Source organism: Vicia villosa, linkage group LG7 (assembly GCF_029867415.1).
Source record: "Vicia villosa cultivar HV-30 ecotype Madison, WI linkage group LG7, Vvil1.0, whole genome shotgun sequence".
NCBI classification, from domain to species: Eukaryota; Viridiplantae; Streptophyta; class Magnoliopsida; order Fabales; family Fabaceae; genus Vicia; species Vicia villosa.
Window position 1 is genome coordinate 130,373,906 of NC_081186.1, and position 4,629 is coordinate 130,378,534.

A 4,629-nucleotide genomic window follows, 5' to 3' on the forward strand; every position below is an offset into this window, starting at 1 on the left:
ATTGGATTATTTGGAGAAATTGCGAAATAATGTTATTGGGCCAGAGTTGTGGTTAGTAAAGAGGGGAGGTTGTTTGTTAGGCCTTTTACTAAAGTTTGGTCTATTTTTCATAAAAGAAGGAAAATAGAGAAAATTAAATAGAAGAGAAAGAGCACATTGGAGAAAGGAGAAGAACGTGAAAGAGCTGAAGAGCATAGGAAGGGGAAGAACCAAACTAAACTCTAAGGTAAGAGGAGACTCTTCCGATTAATCTCTATTATGTATTCATGAGTAGTAGGATTGATTGGTATGTTGTTTAATTTGATTTGAATATGTTAGGTTTTGGGGTAGAACTGTTCATGGAAGTTCGTAGAAGTGGTCATGGAAATTAATCCCTAAATAGATTAGAATTGGAGAATTTGATGCAATGATGCGTTTATAATTGTTGTGTTATGTATGTGTACGATTCATATGCTTTTTGGATGATTTTTTGTTGTTTGAAAGTTGGAATTTTGGGTAAAAGGGGTGAATTTCGTAGCAGCAAGAAGCTGCAGAATTTTTGATTCTGGGTGTAGGGTAACGGGTTACCTAGTTATGGTAACCGGTTACCCAGTTATGGTAACCGGTTACCCTGTCAAATAGAGGCGTAGAAAGTGCAATTGTTGAATGGGGTAACAGGTTACCCAATTACGGGAACTGGTTACTAGGGAAACAGTAGCTTAAAAATCTAATTTTTGAACAGGGTAACAGGTTACCCAATTATGGTAACCGGTTACCACTGAAGCTTTTTGAAAAATATTTTATTTTCTAAAATTCATAACTTTCAAACTGTAAGTCTGTTTTGGTTGTCGTTTTATGCGTTTGGAAGGTAATCGAGTACTCTATCTAATAAAATGGTTTAATGGGCAGCGACCCGAGTTTCTTTTGAAAAGCTCGATTTATTTCGTTTATGACGTGTTTTGTATATTGTGTACATGATTTGGTTAATGTGACAATGTGGTGATGTTGTAATGATATAATTGTGATTTGACGTTATATGCGGTGTGAATTATATATGATATAATTGTGGATGGTGTTGAAACTGAATATATCGTTCGATGTTGCTTTTGGTGAGTTATTGATGATGACATTGTTCATTTTGATCTAGTGGTGATGTTGTGACAACATGATTATAATGTGATAATGTGGTTATGATATGATTGTGCTGCAATTGTAATGATTGTTGGAATGATATGTGGTTGATTTGAATGATGCTGATGACATGTACATACTTTATCGGTGATGAAAATGGTGAGTTATGGTGATACGATACGGTGCATCGGATCGGTGATGTTATAAGTATGTTATATGTGTGCATTCATTCATACGCATTTTGGTGATGGATCCCGGTGATGTTGTGAATCAAATGGTGGGCATAATTCTCATTGTGTGGAATTTATGCCGCTTGGGTTGTATCTTGGTGATGAATAGATCAATCGGATGGGTTTTGCCCATGTATGGTACCACATGCATGTAGTTGCATTGCATTAGGATGTATGTATGGTTATAACATGAATGGAAGATGTCCAATGTTATAACTTGGTGTGATTGATTTAATTGATGTGTTTGGGGCATTATTATTGTAAACCTGAATATATTCAATTGAATGGATAATATGCATGATATCTTGTTATTTGTGAATTTATAAAATTGATTAATTGCGAATGAGACTCACCCTTACATGTTGATATTTTCAGATTGAGGAGTAGCGGCTCATAGCTCGGTGAGGATAGCTTGTAGAGCTCATCCGTTAGTTGGTGTCGTGTCAGTCATGCTCTGATAGTGTAACACTAGGAACGATTTAGTTTAGAGTTCAATTTACGTACTCTATTTAATGGTTCTGATTTTGATCAATTACTTGTATTCTGTGCTGCATATTTTCCGCTGTGTTAAACATAATGTTGTTTATTTGATGAATCGTTTCTAATAATGCATGACAGTTGACACATGTTTGGTTTAAAATGAATTGTGGCACCCTTGGTTGCATGTTTTTACTCTGATTATTTTAATAATTGCTGCAGGGGTTTAGAAGGGTGTTACAGAAGACACGACTTCAAACACGCGATTTTGAGCAACGGAACCAAGTCATCAACAAATAAGACTCAAAATCAAAGAATAAAAATCATCAATTTGGTTGATATTTTGTCATTGTTAGATAGGAAATTGAATAAGCTTTCCAACGCTTCAAACTGGGCGCAAATCGGAGTTACGGTTCTCAAGTTATGGCCAAAACAGTGATGTTGCTACTGGTGTCGTTCGCCCGACGATTCTGGCAGGACAGAAGTGCGTTAAAAGGGGCAAAAACATATTTTTTAGGTTATGGTTTTGGGGTATTTCTTCCCAACTCCATCAACCTTCATTTTTTGGTAGAGGGATGTCATACCCCAATTTTTGCCCCATACATTTCATTCCACTAGATCATTTGCATATGATTCATTCAATAAGGCATGGGTACAAATAATCAGCGTTTTGTGCAGAATTAGGGTTTTGTTCCTACCAGTTTATTTCTTCATCATTGAGCATTCAAAGTCAGAGGATTAGGGTACATTTCATGATGATTGAGTTTGCTAAAATTCAACTAAGGATCATTTTCATTTCAAGGCATTTTCATCAACTAGAAGAAAGGTTTTGTTTGTCTCAACAAAAGATGCACTAAGTTTTCTTTTGAGAATTTGTTGATTCAAGGCATTCTTTTTGGTTTGTATCACATTTATGAATAAAGAAAAAGTTTAGGTATCAAGGCGATTATTGTGGAATTAAGATTGAAACATAACATGAAAGTTTACTGGATGCAATATTGTGAAAGAACGAATCTTGATTCAAGATCTGAAAGTCATGATTTATCAATGTTAAATTTGAGGCTAAGGTAAGAAGATCCATTCATGTAATTCCTTGGTATATAAAGTACAAATAAGCAAAGGAATGTATGGTCAAGTTACAAGTACCAAAATTCATCACATTGTTTATAACTCATTCAAGACATTATTCAAATTTTCAAGTTGCATTCAAATATGTCATCAATTACCATCCAAGGTTTATTAAATATAGTTACAAGATATTATGGTGCTTCATTTTTGAAGTACTATAACAAAGGGATTACAAGAGATTTCATGATAATCTAATCTTAGCCCTCAAAATTTCAATTCTCCAAACATCTTCCATGCTCATTTGCAAAGGCCTTGTTCCACGCTGCATAAGACCTACACAAATAAAAAACAACAAAATCAGCCTAAATTCAAAAGAAAAAGAGAGGGAAAATGCAAACATTGGCACATGAAGAATCAGAAAATATTGCACAAAATTAGCAAAAACAAAAACTGCCATACAAAAGTACACTGCATTTTTTCCCAATCAGTTTCCAAACCTAAGCATTTCTATCCAACCCTAAAATCATTCCCAAACCTAAGCACTATATATCTACTGTTTCATTGAGGAGAGCGGCAGCCACACTTGGTCATAAACCCTAGAGAGAACTCATCCCAAAACCCTCTCAAACCTCTGTTCAATTCATAAAAAAAAACTACACAGAAAAACCCTACAAAAACTCTGTTCCGACCTCACCAACAATAATCTTCAGAAAATGTTCAAAAACCCCGTAGAAACAAATACACAAAAACATCTGCACTGAAATTCTACCCTCAACCCATACTCAGTTTCCTCTACACTACTACATCACTACACACATCACAACACCCAAAAAAACCTCACTCTGCTCAAAACCTCACTCAATCTCAGCCATAACTCTCAACCTTCAACTCAGTAACCCCATAAAATCTGAACCACAAACCTCTACCAACAATAACCTTCACACCTGCAGAAAATACAGCAACCCAACGCTCAACTCAATACAACACTCAAATCTCACAAACAGAACAATAAACACGCACAGCCAAACGACAGAATGAAGCACGTACGCAGAGAGCCGAAGATGAAGAAGAACCATCGGTGTACGAAAAAGTAAAGAGAGCAGAAGAAATACCTTGAAGCTATCGTCGGAGTCATCGTTATTCGGTAAATCCATTGGAGCTTTCTTTCATTGTTGCTCGGTACAGGCTTTTCATTCTTGTTTAAATTATAGCTCTTGCCTTTTATATGTAACAATATGAACAGAGTGATATTGGGGATTTAGGGTTTTGTGGGGATAAGGGTATCGATATTGTTTGCTATGTTTGACGTTGTTGTTTGAACCGCGAGTGTGAGAGATTCGTGCGAGAGAGAGAGAGAGAGAGAGAGAGAGAGACAAATCGAGAGTTGAGGGTTGAGAGTGTTTCTCTTGCTCTGTTTCATATGAGCGAGAGAGAAGGAGGCGGAACGAGTAATGAAAATAAAAGGGAGGGTTCTCTTTGTTAAGTTTATTTTGATTTTACTTAATTTATTCTTTATTTTCAATTAATGCATTTATTTAATTATAAAATAAATAAAAACATTCCATGAGATTTTTGTGGTGGTGGGACGGTTTGTCCCTATTTTTTCTCCCATACTTTATTTTCTCTTCCTCTTTTAATATGGAAAACTATAATTGTTTTTTTTCTTAATTAAATTAAAAAAAATGAAAAAAAACAACAACTTATGTGAGATTTTAAGGGGGAGGGACGCTACTGCCATCTCACC

The 4,629-nt window shown here is 35.5% G+C and overlaps 1 long non-coding RNA gene across 1 annotated transcript; it reads right to left on the reverse strand.

Moving 5' to 3' along the window:
- Positions 1 to 3,000: 3,000 nt before the first annotated feature.
- LOC131618547 (uncharacterized) lies at positions 3,001 to 4,355 on the reverse strand. Its single transcript, XR_009288884.1, has 2 exons — positions 3,998 to 4,355; positions 3,001 to 3,218 (listed from the first exon to the last, which is right to left on the reverse strand). It is a non-coding gene; the product is annotated as an uncharacterized LOC131618547 (long non-coding RNA).
- Between the last annotated feature and the right edge of the window lie 274 nt (positions 4,356 to 4,629).